This window comes from Acipenser ruthenus, chromosome 5, assembly GCF_902713425.1.
Source record: "Acipenser ruthenus chromosome 5, fAciRut3.2 maternal haplotype, whole genome shotgun sequence".
Lineage (NCBI taxonomy): Eukaryota > Metazoa > Chordata > Actinopteri > Acipenseriformes > Acipenseridae > Acipenser > Acipenser ruthenus.
The window spans coordinates 53,980,611-54,002,346 of record NC_081193.1 but is presented as its reverse complement, the minus strand read 5'-3'; the positions used below and the strand labels follow the sequence as shown (position 1 = coordinate 54,002,346).

General features: G+C 39.3%; 1 long non-coding RNA gene across 2 annotated transcripts in view; it reads right to left on the bottom strand.

The window, feature by feature from the left end:
- Positions 1-2,142: 2,142 nt before the first annotated feature.
- Positions 2,143-21,736, bottom strand: part of LOC131737145 (uncharacterized) — a 45,716-nt gene continuing 26,122 nt past the window's right edge. Inside the window, exons 2-4 of one of the 2 annotated variants that reach the window (XR_009328718.1) lie at positions 3,245-3,356; positions 2,820-3,044; positions 2,143-2,399 (exon numbers count right to left, since the gene is read on the bottom strand). This is a non-coding gene — a long non-coding RNA (uncharacterized LOC131737145). Of the gene's footprint in view, positions 2,400-2,819; positions 3,357-21,736 lie in introns of both variants that reach the window. The other variant, XR_009328717.1, reaches the window with a different exon arrangement.

The window sequence follows — 21,736 nt, the reverse complement described above, 5'->3', positions numbered from 1 at the left end:
TGAATTGCTGAAATCTGCTGGCAAACACCCCATGTAGTTCTTTCAGGACACTTGCATGGCATTTCCAGTTGTATGTCTCTTCACGTGGAAAGGCTTGTTGACATGTTTCAAAGTGTATCAGCTGCCCTTTCACGAGCTGGTTTGTGAACAGCTTTAATTTCATTTCAAATGCACACACACTGCCTCAAACAAATCACAAATGAGATGCTGACTTCCTTGTAACTTTAGGTTTAAATCATTTAAATGTCCTGTGATATCAGTCAGAAAAGCCAGATCAGCAATCCAGTCGCTTTCTTCCATGACAGACGTGTCTCTTCCCTTCTCTTGCAGAAAATGTTTTATTTCTTTTCGCAGTGAAAAGAACCTCTTTAGGAAGCCATCTCACTTCAGTGTGATAAATCAGGTCACTGTAAGTGGTGCTGATATTCTCCAAAAAAGACTGAAATTCAAGGTTATTCAAAGATCGCAAATTAATTCAACAAAGTCCATAATTTCTATAAACTTCAGGTATTTTGCACACAAGGCCTCCTGGTGTATTATACAGTGATACTGCTTCAGTAGCGCAGCTCAATAAAACGGTTAGTCTTGCCAACCATAGCCGGAGCACCGTCGGTTGTCACCCAGCAATTCTTTGTATTTGGGATGTTTTGTCTCATAATGGCGCCGTATATTGTATTTTTTAGCAACTGTGACGCATTCAAGGCAAATGAGGCACGTATGGACACCGGGTTTGGATTCAGCAAAAAAATTGTTTTCTGTCCACTCTAGGGTTAAATTTTCTGTGTTCAAGATCAATTCTTCTTTTTTTATTTGTACATGGCTTTGACAGAGACACGTTTTCAGATGTTACAGAGACAGCCTACCATAATTTTGTGAAAGTATAAAAATATTTTACCTCGAAAATAATCGAAGAGCAACAACCATAAACGTGAATCGCTATCTTCTGTTTAGCATCTAGCTGGCACCTGTTTCCAAACCTTACATCATGCTTTCCAAGGTCTACTGTACTGTATTCCTATTGGCTAACATGACAGAATCCCACCCAAATGGGCTGGGCTTGTGTATATTCCAAGCACTTCTAAACTTTAATCACCTCTGTCTGTCAAGTTATACTGTAATTATGGCTAACATGATACAAGGCATTTTGCGGCGTCTACCACTCACACTCACTGTTAGTAGACTGGTTGTGAGTCACTTGTGGGTTTCTCTCTTTCGAACACTACTTGTTTCCAGTGAGCAGTGGTCGACGTAGAACTTCTGTTTTTTTTTTTTTTTTGACAGTCTGTATTTTCTTAAAGGCACGTCTGGCCCATGGGCTGTATGTTGTGCACCCCTGCTCTATATGGTGGTCTCCTGGCACGCACCATAAACCAACTGCAGCTAGTTCAGAATGCTACTGCCAGGATCCTTACCAGATGTAAAAAATGTGAACACATCACCCCGTCTTGCCCAGCTGCACTGACTACCTATAAAGTTCAGGATTACATTCAAAACACAGGTCCTGAGTACCTCTTCAACTTGCTGACCCGCTATGTCCCTGCACGTAAGCTGAGGTCCTCCGACTCTGGCCTGCTTGTTATCCCCAAGCAAAAGTGCACCACACTTGGGGAACACTCGTTTAACTTTGTGGCTCTGACTCTTTGGAACTCTCTCCCAGCTTTGGTGCGTGATGCTCCCACTGTCGCTCACTTTAAATCAACTCTCAAGTCCCACCTGTTCTCTCTTGCTTTCCATGCTCTTTAAGCCTGATATCTGCTATTAGCTGCTGTGTTATTGCTACTATGTTATGTATTATGCTATTATCATGAATTGTGTATTTTTCACTGTATTTAATGTATTATGCATAGTTTTTTTTTTTTTTTTACTGTATATCATTTATTATGCATTTCTGTATTATGGATTTTCTTGTTGTTACTGCATCTTGTAAAGCGCTTTGTGATGGTGGTCCACTATGAAAAGCGCTATATAAAAAAATAAAGATTGATTGATTGATTGATGTATGCTGACTGTTTCAAGAAAAACCACATTGAGTGCTTGTGAACGCGTGGTTTGCAGTGTGCAGTGAAAGGGTGATGCAGGTGCTCCAGACAACAACAAAACACAAAGTTCACGGTTCAAGTTCTTTTTATTTTCTGTTTCCATTCTCCTTGACCATATAAATAATAAATGCTAGCTCTACCCAACTATGGGTATTGCCAGTGTATACACCAAGGGGATGCAGTCCCGAAAAAATAATACACAAAACACAGACACACAACACAGACACGTCTCCGGACAGTGCGTGCTCTAGGTGCAGGTGCGGTACTTGATCCAGGAGTGCTTGCTGGTGTACAGGTGCAGTGAAGTCTGGGCTTATGGCTGGCTTGAAGCGGCAGCTCCTGGATATGTATAATAGCTGTCTGGCAAAGACAATGATACACAGTTATTTGCAACAAACAATTCACTCACTTATTATTATTATTATTAATATTATTATTATTATTATTATTATTATTATTATTATTATTATTATTATTTATTTATTAGCAGACGCCCTTATCCAGGGCGACTTACAACTGTTACAAGATATCACATTATTTTTTTACATACAATTACCCATTTATACAGTTGGGTTTTTACTAGAGCAATCTAGGTAAAGTCTCTTGCTCAAGGGTACAGCAGCGTCCCCCACTGGGGATTGAAGCCACGACTCTCCTGTCAAGAGTCCAACAAAGAAACCGATTATGACGTCACGTCCCCCTAAAGTACCCTAAGCTCCACCCCCTCCGATAGCTAGTTCAATCATGTCTCCTCCAATACGTGACTGAAACTTTGCTTACCGTACTAGGGTGAGGACCCCTGGTACTGTAAAGCCATCCCCTTCCTGAATGGCCGGCTTCCGACTGCCCCTGGAATGAATTGCCCAACAATTCAGTATGCAGCACGCAGTTCCTGTTGCACAGTGCCCTCACAGGTCGAGAGGGAGATTGTTGATTCGGATTAATTTGCTCTCTGTCACAGTGCTTTATTTTTTTTTTCCTATTATCCAAACCTTTTATACGGACCTAGGATTAGAAGTAGCCAAAGATGGGTTACACAGTGCTTAGAAACAAAAGTTCAAAAACAGTTCAATGGTAAATAACAAAGCTTTATTAAGGGCCTTTAAATAATAACACTGACTATACACGATGAGTATAGTCAATAAAACCACAGGGTTCAGTCCCGAAATGCTAATAACAATAAACACACACTTTAAAACACCTACACAATCACCAGTCCAACAGTGAGCGCTCCGGGTGCAATAGTGCTAACAGTGGTGCAGTGCAGTCCGGGTTTGATGCTGGCTGAACAACGACAGCTCCCGGATATTTAGCCTTCTACAATGACAAATAACAACAGTTAATGAGACAGACAATACAACACTAAACACTCACAGTTTCGTTTCACTCCTCACAGTCATTCCGTAACCATGACAGAGGAACAGATCGTTAGGCCACACCTATACCTTCAGTCACGCCCCCTTTGGTAGTGAGTGCAATCACATCTCCTCCAATCCATGACTGACACATCGCCTACCGCAGTAAGGCGCTGACTTCTAGAATTGTGGCTTCAACCCCTTTTTGGATGGCCGACTTCCGACTGACCCTGGAATGAACTGTCAAACCATCCAGTCCGGGGCACACTGTTCCTGTTATACAGCGCCCTCACAGGTCAGGAGAGAAATTGTTGATTAATTTGCTCTCTGTCACACAAGGCTTCTACCAGTAATGAATACACAGTTTTCCCCTGGAGCAAAGATGCAAATCGCACTGCTAATTCAGACAGGATGTTTCATCAAGCAGAAATTTTTCAATATTATATACAGTATGTTGTAATGTATTCCGCTGTTGTCATTTCAATGATAATCATCACAAATTACAACTGCATTTTAATTTTTCCAATTAAATAATGTAATTTTGTTATTTTGTCTTTGTTCAAAACTGCAGTTTCCGGACACACACTGTCCCTTCTGGGGATGCCAAATGTAGGGTATTTTGGTGTAAGAGAGAATTTGAGAAGTTTAATTATTTCTTTCATTACTTTTGTTACTAATGATGGTTTGAATTAACAATGTATAATTACTAACAAAATATAGTTAAGCTTAACAGTTAATATGAGTAAGCATGTTAGATTAAAAAAACACTGTAAGCAAAAGTTGCCTGGAGTTGATAGATGTCTCTAGAGAGAACAGACTGCAAGGAAGGGGGGGGGGGCTCTAGTAGATAACGGGAAAGTACTGAGAACGAACAGTTTGTGAAGGTTGAAGTGACAAAAGGCACAAACAGTTTGTGGGGTGTACACTGATGTTGTTTTGCATGCATATATAAAAAAAAAGTTGTGTGAACTCTGCTGCGTTAGAGAATTTTGAAGTTCTCTCCGGCGCTGTAACCTCGCTCTTGTGTGATTACAATAAAGCAACCTCTGGTTTTGAAACTGGAACTTGGGGTGTCACATATCTCTTTTCTTACAGTGGTATTAATTATAATTATATTTATATTAAATATCCTAAGCCTTGTATTAATTAATAGTGAATAAGAGACAAATGACAACAGTATTTTAAGAATAATACACATACGTCACTAAATGTTGATATCACCGAAACAAAACCGTTATTGCAACATATTTCTTTAGACACGGAACTAGCTTTAACAGTTTTTGCAACAGCTGTTTATAGTTACAGTATAAAGACAGTCTCTTATACAGCCCAGTTGGTATACATGGTCACATTGCTTGATGAGATTCTAAGATCAATAAACTACTAAAAACCAAACGAGCAAGATGGGCCGAATGGCCTCCTCTCGTTTGTAAACTTTCTTTGTTCTTATGTTCTTATTAATATTTTCTTACATTTTCTCCCTTTCACACTTTTTTACACAGAAACGTCTGCGCTCCCCTGAATGCATTTCCCCCTTTCCCCCAGCATGGCTCATGACTCACCCTGCACACAATGTGTCTGTGCATTTACCAGGTGAGCCCCTAGTTATTTTTTAAAACTAATTTGTAAAATGTATATATTTATTTTTTGTTTCAATAGATTAAGAATTACACTGGTGTGATTACAGCTTGACCATTAATGACCTACAGCACAGGAATTAATTAGGTATTAGGAAGCAGTAAGTCCACGTTTACTGTTTAGGATAGTTCAGTTTATGTTTGAACTCATATCCAAATTCATTCCGGTACCTTTTATATACTCCTTTATTTAAGAGAAGCAGGACCACAAATACCAGAATGCATTGCAATGTAAATAAATAAAAATAAAAAAAATTAACAGTGCAAAATTGTCCCTGTAAACTGGAGCCATATGGTCACCCTAATTGGTACAATGGTACAACAGTATTAAATCATTCCAATGCACATCAATGGCATGACCGAGGCTACCAGTTTGCAGCCATATCAGGACCATTGTGCTGTGTGCTTTACTAATTGCCCTGTTTTTTTCCAGGTAACAACAGTATTATTTTGGTGTCCCAATGGTAAGTTCTAATTTGTTTCTAAGGGCAGCAAGTCAGAGGAATAGACAATGCAGAGCTAGAGAGAGACAGGGTGCTGATTAGTGTTAATGTGACACTCCTAGGAACCAGGGGTGAGTTGAGTTTGTTCCCACAACATAAGCGGCCCTGATTTCCCCTGCCGCTGCCGGCATTCCTCTCCCAATCGCCATGACGTCAGCAGCGCTGATAACAGGGTCCTCATGTGGGGGTTACACTAACAGAGACAGCCTGGATAAGGCTGAGGAAAGACAACTACAAGTCCCTGAGAATCACTATTGTTTGAAATTCCTCCAAATCTCTCAGCACACACTGGGCTCTGTTCAATTGTTCTAAATGCAGCATATTTTAATACGGCCACTGTTTAAAAATTCTAAATTAATAAATGGCCCCAAGATATGGAAATCCAATATACAACAGGGTATATTACTCTCTTTGTGTATTTCTGTCTGTAAAATATGGAAAATCTCACAATGGAAGAAGGCATATTTTAAGATTCGCCACTGTTTAGATCAATTGAAAAGACACCCTACCATCTCCCATGACAGAAGTAGAAGACATTATAATAATAATAATAATAATAATAATAATAATAATAATAATAATAATAATAACATGTGGAGTAATGTACACCCACAACTGAGCATATAAGGCTGTAACTCTATCGAGGATTTCTTGTGACATATAAATCACGAGAGCGCTAGCTCAGTCACCAGGAACCAGATGTTACAGCCTTATATGCAAAGTTTTGGTGTATATTATTTTTTATAATACATGGATAACAGACAGAAATTGAAGAACAAGCAGTGTTTATTTGTAACAATTGAAGAAGTGTTGTGATGACATTAGAAAACAGATATACAAAAATGCAAATCAAGTTTATTTTAAACTTCAGTATTTTTTTATTTTATTCAAAAATTTTTGAGTGCGGGCGGGCACGGGAAAACTAAATGCATATTACAAAGAATCGGCATAGAAAATTCACGTGGCTTTTATGGAGGTTGTTGGATAATTTCCTTGTCACTCAAGAACCTCTGCTTTCTATACTTTCTGAACTGCCTTACACCCCATGGAGGGCATGTTGCTGAGGTAATTTCTTACAAAATGTTCTGTCACTTATTATTATTTGCATTATTTTGCTCTACCACAAATTTCTCCCTGTCTTCTGTGGGTAAAACTTTAAATTTGCAGGCCATTGTTGTTTGTTTTGGTATTGACAATGTTTTGTTTCATTCATGTATTGATGGTAAAATTTGTTTTTAAAAAATGAGGTTAGCAGTTTTATCATCAATCTTATTATAGAAAATTGTATTAGAATGTAAAAATCATTCTGCAATATGTGTCAAGGTAAACTGAGATGACATATGAGAAAGGCTCAACTAGGCCCATTGTTAAACAAGAAAGTTGAGCTCCGCTATGGGCCAAGTGAAACAGTTGCTCTGGGTAGACCTTTAAAGATACAGGAGAAAATGATCTGGCTAGTTATGTTCCCCTGTTAAACTACAATGTATCTGTTCTGTGATGCTGCAAGCTGGAATCTGTTTAGATTTGTTGTGGTTTGAATCTCATGTAACCCTGCTCGCTCCCTCTTCAGGTCAGGGCTGAGGAGTCGTGTAAATGGCTCTGGTTCTCTTTCTCTCTCATTTTTTGCACCCTGTTACAGACACATCGCTAGGTAGGCGTGTGTTATCAGTAACCCCTTGCACAGTGGAGTCTGTTTGCTTTTGCTCCTCTATGCCTGTGGACTTTGGCCTGAGCTTATCAAGGCGAGAGGAGGATACATCCAGTGATCAATCAGACAGGGAGCGGCTGCCAGTAACCCTTTCAATGCTGTGGTGCTGAGGGCAGGCTGGAAGAGTTATTAGAAATGAGGCAAGCAGTGGGGCCTAGTGGTTAAAGCTAAGTGGTTGTAGAGATTTAGAGGTTTTGTGTTTATCTAATTAAAAATAAAGAACTGGTATGCCTGAGTGGCCTAGTGGTCAGAGCTGAGGAACAGGAAGGCAGTGTAGTCAAAATCTCCCACCGGACTAGTTGTGGCTGCCAGATAGTACGGTTTAATAGTTAGAGCTAAGGCACTGGGAGGCAGTGTGTTTGAGTGGTTAGAGCTGAGGGGCTGGGGGCAAGGAAGCATAGTGGTTAGAACTAAGGGACTGGTAGTGTGGCCAAGCAGTTAGAGCTGAAAGACTGGAAGGTATGTCTGCTACTGTTTATATTCCTCATGTATTTATGTTAATTTATCTTGAATCACCCTTATACAAGTTAACCATAGTGAAAGCATAGTGAAAGCATAGGTAAGCATGGGACACTTTTATAAGGGCGGACAAAAAGTCATAAATCTCAGTAGTGCAAATACAAGGTGTTCCATAAATCAGCATCATAGCCATAATTACATTTATTTTGGTGTGTTGTGCAGACAGTCAGTGAGGTGTAGCTGCCCGATTTAATCGGCATAATATATGATATCGCCCATGATGTCCGACAGTGTTAGAAGCTATAGAGAGAAACCTGCTCAACTGACAAACATTGTCTAGATTCAAGCAGCTAGCTGCTCATTTTCGTTTCATTAGTTCATTATGTAACTGAATCAAATTAACATTCTGAAAACACCACGCCTTTGAATAGAATATTTGACTATCTGATATGAGCAAGGGGTTTGCAGAGCACAACCAGTGCTATTGTTCAGCAATCTGTACTGTATTATTTAAACAATGTCATACAACAATCAATTTCATTGATTCATTCAAGTCTCTTCAAGTTCTGATAGGGGTAAATAGGCAGTAGACAATAGGCAGCCACAAAAGAAAGAATATCAAAGCCTGGTTGCTTCATGTACCAGAACCTGAAAGTACTGTGTGGGTGTGCTGCACTGAAAAGCTGGAACTGATCCATCTGCCAGCAACCTGGCATATCTCATGGAAGTGTTCCATTGTTCAGGGTTATCCTTGACTATATCACATGTAATTCCACACAGGTGTGAGTTTAAAGAGGAGGGTTTTATTCAACATTAAAGAGTAAGCAGCAGGGTTGCGAAAAATATAGCATTACAAGTCCCCATGTGTTTCTACAACTGTTTAAATACCTGTAATTTCTCCTTTTTTTTTAACATCCTGACAACTTTTTACACTTATAACTTTAAAGTCTGTTTCAAAGCTGTTTTCAAAATGGCCGCTCTAGTGCTCTGATAGTGTAAGGATTATTGCCCACATTGTCAAACAGGTAACACAGCGATAATGATCCATGATGTGTTCTTTTTTTTTAATTATTTTTTTTACTCTTCCTGCAGTGATTTAAAGGACAGATCTGAATCCCCAGTGCACTAGAGTGGCCATTTTGAAAATAATTTTGAAACAGACATTAAAGTTATAAGTGTAAAAAGCTGTCAGGATGTTAACAATGAAAAGAAAAAATACAGGTATGTTATTTAAACAGTTGTAGCAGCACGGGGGGACGTGTAATGATATATTTTCGGAACCCAGCTACTTACACTTTAAGGTGCAATGTTTATTAACCCTTTAAGGAGTGTGATCGTGTAAACACGATCATACTGAAGTGTCTTTCTGGGCCTGTGATCAGGTAAACACCATAAAAAATGCACTCAATTTTATTTCATACTTTCCTGTACAGGTTGGAAACGCATGTCATTGGATAGTGGAGGGATTGAACTTTTGATTTTTTTTTTCATGTGACTGAGAGGGGCATTTCCATTTTAAAAGACGGAAAAAGTTTTCAGCAGCAGACAAAGCGAGGAACTTGTTTAGAGGTATGAGAGAAACAGAAAAACACTGTCAATTTGATGTATTTGACTTATAATTATATTACAACATTTATTCCGTGTTTTAATATATATGTTTATGTAACATTTATAAATATGAAGAAACAACTGGATATAAGCAGATCATGTTTCATGAACAAAATTTATATTGGTTACGTTTTATTTTTCATAATCACTGATAAGCATGGAATGAAGAACTATTTTATTTATAAATATTTATTTTGAGAAAATAATCGAGACTAGTGTCCATTATGGCTTTAAAGATCCTGAGAATAAACATTTTTTATGGTATTGTAATTTTACTATGTTTGCTTATAGTTTTGTAGTCAGCACTATTTATTCTGTTGTTCTTGCTGTTTGTGCAATACTGCTTTGATGACAGGATATTCTGGGTATGTTCACGGTTTATGTATAGAAATTGATATCCACACAATAATATAAATGTTTCCACTCTAGAGAATTTAATTTCAAGATGGCAAAACAATTAGATTAATTGTTGGCAGAATAACTGGCATCTGATTCTGGTGAATCAGAATTTTCTGAGAGTGATTCATTTATATAATATAGGTCTTCTCAGTATTATTTAAATAAGTGTTCAGTTCTAAACCATGTATTGTGTTTGTTTTTTAATAAAAGGCTCTAAATTCATAAAATCACTCAGGTAAAAGAATGTCTTGTATTTTGCCCATATTTCAATAATTTTCAACAAAACTTTCAGGGAGTATTGTAGGGTACTTCAGGTAACAGAATACAATTATTGTGTACCTTTGTCGATTTGAAAACCCTGAATTACTATTTATTATTATTATTATTATTATTATTATTATTATTATTATTATTATTATTATTATTATTATTATTATTTGATAAATTTTAGAGATAGAAAGCAAATGGCAAAAAATGTGTAAAAAAAATCGCAAAATCACTCAGGTGAAACAACATCTTGTAATTTGTTTAAAACATCAGTATTTTTCAACAAAACTTTTAGGTCCCTCAGATCATAGAATAACATGTTTTTGTACATTTATCTCAACAACACAACACAACAACACAAAGCAGAATACTTAATAATAATAAAAAAATATTCAACCTTTTTCAAATAATGTTCTGGACTTATAATGTTCCCCTGAGTGTTCTGAAAGAAGGACACCAATTGCAAGATACTACTGTAAAAAATAGATTTTTAGTGAGTTTTTTTATGGGAAGAGAGTCAAAAACCTTGATCCTGGGGGAGCATCCGACTGAAAAACACTTGGTCCTTAAAGGGAGAGAGACAAGAAATTGACATTGCAGCACCACACAGACAGCCAATATTTATATACAATATTTGCAATTGTTATTGCAATTGCAGATAACTACTGCTTGTGTACCAGCAATGTCAACTCCTAGGGTGGGGTAAGATAAGAGGATTGACGTGACTGTACCAGCAATGGTACATCGCACAGGAGCGTATACATAAACTGTAGTGTAAACAAAAGAGAGACAAAAAAGCAAAATAAAACACAATGGGAAAACCCAGCTAAAAAATAAAAGTTGCCTATAGACGTTGAAGCACTGCTCCCACTAAAAAGGGAGGTCCCACTGCTTCACTGACTAACACACCCTTGAAGTTGTGGGATTTTACAATCCCTTAAACTTAATGCTATCTACTTATAGTAACTACGACCCTGGTTCCACACATGGTGGTCACGTAGTTTCTCTCACAAAGAGTTTGCTAAGAAAATGTTATCTCACAGACCCGCCATTCCTGACTCATCAGCCCAGGCGGTGTATCAGCAGCTCCCTTTCATAGCGAGACATTGTGCTGGGATATGCCCACCAGTGGGTCAGGGATCCTCCACTGGTCGATCCCCGGATGCGATTCCCTGTAAACAAACACAGCTGACAGAGCATCTCCGGCAGAGCATCTGGCTCTTTGCTGCATACAGCTTTGCTACATTTCCCCTGTTACCTTGCTCAGTGGAGTCTGTTGTTTTATCAAATGTGTTAATTTTAAATGTACTCAGAAGACAAATAAATAATAAAGAGAAAACCATTATATGGTTTGGAGGAAGCAATGTCAATAAAACTACACAGTGGCTCAACTAGTTTAGAAACTGCTGTTTGGAGAGCAGGGTGAGTCATGCGATAGTGGTTCCAATACCATGGCAGGTCGTTGACCTTAGCTGAGGACACACAGGGAGCGCTACATTGACTATTGCACTGTTGGGGTGTGGTGGAAAATTAGATGTGGCTAGTTTGTGATCACTACTGATCAGGGGCCAAGAGATTCCAGATGTTTTCCAAGGCTGGGCTCTTGCCTCCAGAGTTCAGGGGACATCCGTTGTTTAAGTTTGACAAAAAGAGAATTGGTTTGACAGCGCAAATGGAGTTTGCCTGTTGATCATCAGTCTTCCTGATTGCTGGGTGGGTTGCAGCTCTAATGGAACCAGTTATACATCCCTTCTAATTAATATATAAGGGAGCCAAACTCTTTTGGGGTTAGTAGAGTAGTTCCTTGCCTTTTCATATCCTCTACACAGCCAGCACATAAATGAATACAATTCATATATTGGGCTTGCTAAAGTTCCCAGGCTCTGCTTCAATAAATGCAACTCTTTAATGTGAAGGGCGAGTCCTTGAAGCTGCTGGGAGATTGGGGGACGGAATGGGGAGGCTGTCTCTCAGGAGAAGCAGCTGTGAAAGACCTGGAGATAAGAAGAGAGGGAGATAACTCATCTTATTTTCTTGTTTGTGATGCAGAGTCAAGGGTGCTCCCACACCTGCAACTTCTACACAAGCAGTGCTGAGAAAGACACACACGCAGGTACACAGTGTAAACACAAACACACAGGCAAATCTGCTACAGCCTCAGCAGTCCACATTGCCTGTCTGATCTGTCTGTCTTTCTATATCGAGTATGAAATCATCCCACACTGGGAATGGTGTCATGCCAAATGTCACTCAGGAGAAAATGTGGCCTGGTCAAGGCAAAGAACAAAAATTAATTTAGAAGTAATACTATGAGAAAGTAAGTGGTTGATTAAATCAAGCCATACCCCAGCAGGAAAAGCCACAGACTGATTTTTTAAACAGCAGGGGTGATGGTTTTTACCTGGCCATGGTTATCTGTTAAACCTGTTCAGTTTAACAGGTACAATAAAATAATACTACTATTCTTTAGGATCTGGATGCAGTGGTGCACAATTCTGACCCTCAAGATCCATTCCAGTCTAGGTCTTCATCCAAGTGGGTCCTAAATTAGTTGAACCTGCTAAGGGTCAATTAGGTAATTAAGACCTGATTTGAACAAAATCCCAGATTGTAATGGATCTCAAGGGCCAGAGATGTGCACTACTGAATTTAAAAAAATCAGAACAGGGTTAAAAACATAAGAAAGGTTACAAATGAGAGGAGGCCATTCAGCCCATCTTGCTCGTTTGGTTGTTAGTAGTTTGTTGATGCCAGAATCTCATCAAGCAGCTTCCTGAAGGATCCCAGGGTGTCAGCTTCAACAACATTACTGGGGAGTTGGTTCCATACTCTCACAATTCTCTGTGTAAAAATGTGCCTCTTATTTTCTGATCTGAATGCCCCTTTATCTAATCTCCATTTGTGACCTGGTCCTTGTTTCTTTTTTCAAGTCAAAAAAGTCCCCTGGGTCGACAATACCTTTTAGAATTTTGAATGCTTGAATCAGATCACCGCGTAGTCCTCTTTGTTCAAGACTGAATAGATTCAATTATTTTAGCCTGTCTGCATGTGACATGCCTTTTAAACCAGGAATAATTCTGGTTGCTCTTCTTTGCACTCTTTCTAGAGCAACAATCCTATCCAGAACTGAACACAACATTCTAGATGAGGTCTTATTAATGCATTGTAAAGTTTTAACATTACTTCCCTCGATTTAAATTCAACACTTTTCACTATATATCTGAGCATTTTGTTGGCCTTTTTATAGCTTCCCCACATTGTCTAGATCAGGGCTTCTCAAACTCGATCCTGGGGACCCCCTGTGGCTGCTGGTTTTCATTCCAACCGAGCTCTCAATTACCTAACTAGACCCTTAATTGAACTAATAATTTGCTTAATTAGACCTTTTTACTTACTTTTTACTTTCAGCTCTTGAACAGTTGCAAGTTAGCTATAACATTTTATAAGTAACATTTATCCCTAAAGTGGTTCATGTCATCCAGATAGATTACCTGCTGCTGTGGCTTATCCTTGTGGGATATAGGTTGCAGATGCAGTAAACGGTTGCTTCCTGACCCTGTGTGTCAAAAACCCAACAAGGGACAGAGCAATTTTAGATCTGGTGTTCACAAACAACCAGGGGCCTGTTTCATAAAAGCGATTTGTGAGGAATCGCTGTCACAGACCTCTTGCAGGTTGCAATTTGTGGTTCATAAAACTTTCACAGGGCTTCGACGTTGCAGGTTTTCCCCTGAATCCAGTGCGTGCTAGAGGCCAACCGCAAGTAGTAATTTTCATCGCAAATCGTTTCAGTAGATATCACAGCTCTCATATTACTACTAGCTCGTTGTCGATCAGAGGAATGAGAAGAGAGAGTATTTAGAGACCGGGCAAACCCTTTTGATGCGTATACAGACTCAGAATTAGTATGAAAGTACTGATTTCCAAGAGCAGAGCATAATTAATTAATTTGCATGATTTATTAGATCAAGAAATTAGAAATAAAACGCAATTAAATATGTCACTATACTGTAAAAAAAATAAAATAACATGGTTCAATTCTAAATTACTTAGGATTCTAGGCAAAGCTGCACAAACTAAAGTGTATAATTTCAGAAGGGCTAACTTTGAAGGGAAACTGGAATGTTTGACAGAACTAAGACATGCAGGACAAGTACCTAAAATGAAAAGGACCAGGTTTAACAAGCAGTCACCAAGATGGTTAAACTTAGAAAGAAAGAATACCAAAAATTGGGAAGAATTAGGAGATCTAAAAATAAATATTTCTAGGGATGAAAAAAAAAAAATCCTAAATAATTCTTCCAATATTATAAAAGTAAAATAACTGTAAAATAGGATGTTACGGTCTTAAGGGATGAATATGATAACAAGGTTTATGAGGACTGCAAAATATCTGATAAAAATATTAAACAAATATTTGTTTTATGTTTTCATCAGAGAGGATACAAACAATATGCCACCAGTGCCATCAGTTTGTGCACACAGTTCTTAAAGATTTCAGCATCAGTGAAGCAGAGGTATTAAATAAGCTACAGGAGCTCAAATAAAGAACAGATCACCAGGCACAGATATGATTTATTCAAGGGTGGTATGTAGACCACTGACTACTACAGTCGGCGCCGCCTAATCAGGATACTGATAATCGGGATTTCTGCTTAAATGGGATACAGCTCTGAGAGACAGTTCTTCCCAGTGCTATTTATGTCATTTTATTAGCACATCACTACGTTTAATTGGGATACAGTATTTTCAAATGATGAACGGAGATCACTTTTCAGAGCAAGACAGTTTTGGGAAGCGCAGTGCAGTGATTATGTTAGTACGTGATTACCCTGTGACTTGCATAAATTGCATAAACCAGGTTGAACTCTTGAAGGAGCTGTGGAGTCTCCTGTGCTTTCTCAGGCTACTGTGGTAAAGAAAGTTGGGGTGTCAACATTGCCGCTGCCTCTCCTTGTGATAAGATGTGATTTCATTATTTTTCATTTCAGTAGTAATAAAAAACAATTGACTCATATTTTAATTTATGTGCTTAGCATTTAATTATAATGTAATGTGATTTTATTATTTTTCTTTTCATTTAGAAACAACACAGTGTTGCTAAGGTCGTCTCAAATGCCATTTAATTGGGACAGCCGCTTATTCAGGATATTTTTACATCTCCTGAGGCATCCCGATAAAGTGGTGCAGACTGTATCATGAATAGTGTTATAGAAACAGGTAAGGTCCCTGAAGACTGGAAATGTTGTGCCATTATTTAAAAAGCTTCCGAGTGCAAGTTACTTATAAAATGTTATAGCTAACTTAAACTATGCTTTTAAGAGCTGAAAGCAATTAAAAAGGTCTAATTAAGCAAATTATCTGTTCAATTAAAGGTCTAGTTAAGTAATTGAGAGCTCAGTTGGAATGAAAACCAGCAGACACAGGGAGTTTGGGAACCGCTGGCCTACCAGGTGACGTAGTAGGATCAAAACACTGGGAACATTTAAAAAAAATTAAGTTACTGTACTTTGAATAACCACATTGATTAACTGGTGGTTATTATCTGAAGTTTTTAGTAGTTTACACAAGGTGACAAATTGTCCTGTTCAGCACTTGAGAGCCACTGGGCTCCATCTGCTGATAAAGCTCCTAGTTAACACTGGTTAATTATTTAGTGCTAAACAAACCACTGAACCCCAGAAATACTCCCACTGTAAAGCTCTTGCTGTCATTCAGTGCCCTTTCATGTTGTAAGAATTCTGGGAGTTATGTGTATGTAAAGCAATTCTGAAGATGTGTAAACATTAGGCTTGTGCTGCTTCTCATACTCATAATTGCCTTTATGATGTATTTATTGGCAGTTATTTAATACATCCATAAATTAATGTGTTGATTTTAAAACAAGAAAAGCCCTCCTTCGGTACGGCAGTACAGTGGTGTGACAGAGCAAAAGCCTTAAATGTAAAGAGTGTGGGGGGTACTTGGCAGTGTTCCCTTAGATACTGAGAAACTTGCCTGAGAAAAGGTAAATTATCAATGGGAAACCTTCGGCCACACTTTAACCCTTTTAATATGTTCTTTTTGTTGCATTATACAAATTTGTGCCAATATTCCAACACAAGTATCTCAACAATTTTACAATTTGCTTTAAATTTAAACAAGACATTTATTGTGGTTCTGCCTCTGATTCTGAATCATCCTTAATTATATACAGTACTGTGCAAAAGTTTTAGGCAGGTGTGAAAAAATGCTGAAAAGTAAGAATGCTTTCAAAAATAGACATGTTAATAGATTATATTTATCAATTAACTAAATGCAAAGTGAGTGAACAGAAGAAAAATCTAAATCAAATCCATATTTGGTGTGACCACCCTTTGCCTTCAAAACAGCATCAATTCTTCTAGGTACACTTGCACAAAGTCAGGGATTTTGTGGGCATATAGTCAGGTGTATGATTAAACAATTATACCAAACAGGTGCTAATGATCATCAATTCAATATGTAGGTTGAAACACAATCATTAACTGAAACAGAAACAGCTGTGTAGGAGGAATAAAACTGGGTGAGGAAAAGCCAATCTCAGCTAACAAGGTGAGGTTGCTGAAGACAGTTTACTGTCAAAAGTCATACACCATAGCAAGACTGAGCACAGCAACAACACACAAGGTAGTTATACTGCATCAGCAAGGTCTCTCCCAGGCAGAAATTTCAAGGCAGACAGGGGTTTCCAGATGTGCTGTCCAAGCTCTTTTGAAGAAGCACAAAGAAACGGGCAACGTTGAGGACCGTAGACACAGTGGTCGGCCAAGGAAATTTACTGCAGCAGATGAAAGACACATCATGCTTACTTCCCTTCGCAATCGGAAGATGTCCAGCAGTGCCATCTGTCAGAATTGGCAGAAAACAGTGGGACCCTGGTACACCCATCTACTGTCCGAAGAAGTCTGGTCAGAAGTGGCCTTCATGGAAGACTTGCGGCCAAAAAACCATACCTCCGACGTGGAAACAAGGCCAAGCGACTCAACTATGCACGAAAACACAGGAACTGGGGTGCAGACAAATGGCAGCAGGTGCTCTGGACTGATGAGTCAAAATTTGAAATATTTGGCTGTAGCAGAAGGCAGTTTGTTCGCCGAAGGGCTGGAGAGCGGTACACGAATGAGTGTCTGCAGGCAACCGTGAAGCATGGTGGAGGTTCCTTGCAAGTTTGGGGCTGCATTTCTGCAAATGGAGTTGGGGATTTGGTCACAATTAATGGTCTCCTCAATGCTGAGAAGTACAGGCAGATACTTATCCATCATGCAATACTGTAAGCCCTTAAACCAGTCTCTTCGGGTTCAGCTTGCGAAACAGGACCCTGGACACGTATATTGTTCTGTGCACTTTTTATTTAAGGCTGAGTTGCAGATACAAATACTATACAAAACCTTGTATAATAAAACAGCGATCAGGCAACGCTGCTCCACGCCTAGACCAATTCAAAAACCCCAAGCAAGAACAATCTCAAAAGTTCCAGAGTGTCCCTCCAAAACTGTCCGACTCCCCAACACAACTGCAACAATACATTCCGGGTAAGCAGCAAAACAAATAGCGGCGACTCAGTATAATCAAACTAATATATACATACAGTATTTCAAATTTTGTAAAATAATAATTTTTGTACATATATATTTCTACAGTAACATAACCAATGTCACAGTCTTCCCTTGCTTTATTTGAAACGTCCTCATTTCTTAAATATATACATACAATATTTCAAATTTTATAAAATAATAATTTTGTACATATATATTTCTAAAGTAACATAACCAATGTCACTATCAATCAGAACCCGTTACTATACTGTAACATATATTATACTGAAAACAGGTATATACTACGAAACAACAAAATCTCGAAACTTCTCAGGTTTCTTAACTTGACGACCACTACGAGTATGTCCAACAGGGAATGCCTCAGGAGCTTGAGGTTGTCGAGGTAAGTGAACAGTCTCTTGGTGCACCGTGCCTTGTGCATCTCTGGGGCTTAATGGACAGGTGACACCCAGGCGTGGCTCAAGTTCTGGAGCAGGTTCTGGTACAACTTCTGGAACCGGTAACACATCACTTTGGACAGGACCTTCAAAAGAAGGAAAAGAGAGAGGGGGCATCGAGCGAAACCTGGAGCTTGCTGGAGCTGGTGGTTGGTAAGGCAAGGCTCCCGACAAAGCAGTGAGTGTAGCTGGTGGTCTGACAGGTATGTCCGGGTTGTGGGGCAGCCGTGGAGACACTTCTGGATGTGTAAGTAAGTCAGACCAAGGACCTTTGTATGCCTTCAGATGATTGTAATGTACAATCCATGATTTTGCTCGTGGATCTTTTGGGTTGGTGATTTCATAAGTCACGCCAGGACAACCTTCTCTATCCAATCTCTTCAAAACTTTATACGGCCCTGTGGAAGGGTGGTGGGTAATTCACTGACACAGGAGACAGAAATGAGGCTGAAAACACCGCACAGGTGCCCAGTTTTATTAGAAACTTATTTTGGGTTCAGCCCGCAGAGGGCGCTGTTGTCTGTGGCCTGCCGTACCAGCTATGGTAGCGACAGAGCCACAACTATACCGGAGCGGTACAGGGTACAGAGGTTAGAACAAAAAAAATACTAATCAAAAGGCAAAAGAAACAGAGAAAACAAAACACAGTAAACAAAACTACAAAATAAAAAGTGCTACAACTTGTTTCTTTGTTTCTTCCTTCAAGGCTGGGGAAGTCCTATAAGCACGTTGGTGGATTGGTTGGGCATCGCCAGTTCGAATGTGGTGTTTTATAGCATCTGTGCGTCCATAGTCATGTTCATGTGAACTAAATACGTCACAATACTTGAAAAGTAAGTTCTCCAGTTGCTCCTTTTGTTGAACACTCAAATTAGACTGACTGAGGTCCACTTCGGGTAGCACTGTTCCTTCTGTCTGGCTGATGTTGTTCACAGTAGCTTCAATCACCTGGAATTCTTCACCTCCTTGATTTATAAGAGAGTAAAAATTTCCCAGCGGTGTGTTACTTGGGACCTGACAGTCTTCGTTTGTAGGATTCATGACACGAATGGTTGTTAGTCCTTTCTTCACTGGAGACATGGTTCTGGCAATGAACAGACCATGGTAGTTACAGGGCTCTGGTTCCAGTATTTCTAAGTAATTTGAAGTCAGGTCTTGATGTTCTGTAGTAGGCTGCAGCTTTGCCATGATATTCATCTGAGTCATTGCAGGTATAGAGATTGGGGCTAACGTCACAGCATTACAAAGAGGTGTGATTTGCTTAGAAAACAATTGTGGGACTTTCCCATTCCACAACTGTAGCTGTCCTCCTCGTACATCAATCACTGCATGGTGTTTCTGTAGAAAATCCCAACCTAGTATAACAGCTTGATTGGAATTTCTTATTACTTGAACATCATGTTGAAACACCTCCTCTCCCAGTCTAATGCTTATGGTTAGTGTCCCAAGAGTGTCAAGTCACTCACCAGTCACTGACCTTGCCAACATATATGTTGATGGACTTTGTCTTCAGTGCTGGTATTGACATTCTTAAACTTTCACTGATTAAAGAAATTTCTGAACCAGTATCCATGAAGGCTTGAACAGCGGTATCTTCAATGACAGCAAAAACATATGATGTTGGAGAATCTTTTAAAGCTGAAGCTTCCAAGTCTGGGCCCCTGTTATTCACTGTAGCAGCCACTTGGCCCGCAGTACCTGCTACCATTCGTTTCCCTGATATGTGGTGTTCTCAGGATCAATGCAAAGGTGCTGTTTCCTGTATCTGGAACCAGGCCTTCCCTCATTGCGTTTAGGACTGGGTATTCTTCTCATGTATCTTTCACTTGAGTGAGAGTAGGATGCAGATGGACTGCGAGAATATCTTGGACTATAGTGCTGATCATGGTAGGATGAGTGATAGCGATTGCTAGGACTGTGATTTCTTGGATAGTAGCGGTGGCTTGGTGATGGAGATCGTGTTTCATATTGTTGTCTTGGTGGGGAATAATATCTGGGTCTTGCTCCAGGAGACATGTTTCAATAGCTGTGCTCTACATGTGAAGGTGAAGAAGGGTATTTTTGTGATCTAGAGGCAGAACTATATCCCTCAGGGGATACCTGTCTTGATGAGCGATATTTTTCTCTGCCACGGTCTTGTTTGGCCCATTCTGGAGAGTGTTGACAGTCCCTTTTACTCTCATTACCCTGGCTGTGCCCACGTTTCAGATTTTCTTGCTGTTGCTTTAATTGGTTAATTTCTATTCTCAGTGCTTTAACATCTGCAGTCAAATCCACAATAGCTTGCATTAACTTAGGGGATTCCTCTGATGCAGATGCAACAGACTTGCTTGACACCATGGCTGTTATGATTTTCCCAGATTTACATTCAGACCTTGTTCCAGAACCTTCTCATTTGCTGTACTTAAGGGATATGGAGGAGCAGTTTTTAATGCCTCCTGAGCCCGCTCCCACTTGCAATTGTTAGGACCTCCTCCAAACTACTTGCACCATGCTCTTGACACTTAGCCTGCAGCACTGGATCTAGAACAGCAACAAAACGTCTAAACGCTCCATTTTAACAGCTGGCTGTCCATAATTGGGAAATGCCTCTTGCACTAGTCTGCCTATTTCTGCTGCATACACTTCTAATGCTTCTTTAGGCTGGCGTGGTCTTGCATTAACAAAAGTTTGAAAATACAACATATATTCTTTCCTTCTAAAGACTTCTTTTAATTTCTCTACTGTTTTAGCATAGTCTTTTTGTATTTCAGGGGATAAAGAAACCCAGTAGGAAAGCGCATCACCACTTAAACGTGTTGGTAAAATTGTTGCAATTGGTGTTGTGTGTCTGTACAGGCTTTTACAGCTAATTCCAGACGAGTTTTCCACAAAGAAAAACTTTCTTTATCCTTTCCATCTCCGTGGAAGCACGGAGGTAGCTCAACACGGTAATGAATTACTCTGGTTGTGTTCATGCATCTTTCTGCATTAACAGGTTCATTTTCAGTTTCGTTTTCATGAGCTGCATAATCCTCTTGGTCTAGCGCATTTTCCATTGTTTCGTATTGTACTTGTTTAACTTAGATATCTGCGGTTAACTGACGGTTTACTGTAAGTTATTTATTATTTTTTTTTTACATAAACAGTTCACTCACCACCACCGTGGTTTTCCCTCAAGCACCAGCAAGCACAGTTCACTGCATCAGGCCTCGGAAAAAAAACAATATCCCACCGCTGCCACCAGTCTGTAAGCCCTTAACCCTTTGCGGCCCATTTATTAATCACGCATCAGGCACGTCAGGTCTAATTAATTTTCACACGCACAGTTAATTTTAGATGCGCTGTTTAAAAGTATTTTTTTCCACAGTCAAACGGGTTTAAATGGCCCTGCATATCAACAAAGCACTCACTAGGCACCTCCAGCTCCGCCCCACCCTTTCGTTTGCTATAGCTTTCACCTATGTAAGAAATAAATAATAATAATAATAATAATAGTCATACATACCGATCGATCATCTCCGGATCACTCGTTTTATCACCAAACTCCTCAATAATGCAATCCAAGTCATTATTTTATTACTATAACATCTCAAAAAAGCTCTGCAAATGTCAGTGTTTTCTGTGCGCTGATTCAGTCAGCCAACTTGTTTACTTACGACCCAACCTCGTTATCTTATACCAGATACCATGTATGACTATTCATGAGATACGCCTTTTTTTCTGACTTGTCTCGGCTCTTGTCGCTCCCACTCGGCAATTGAATGG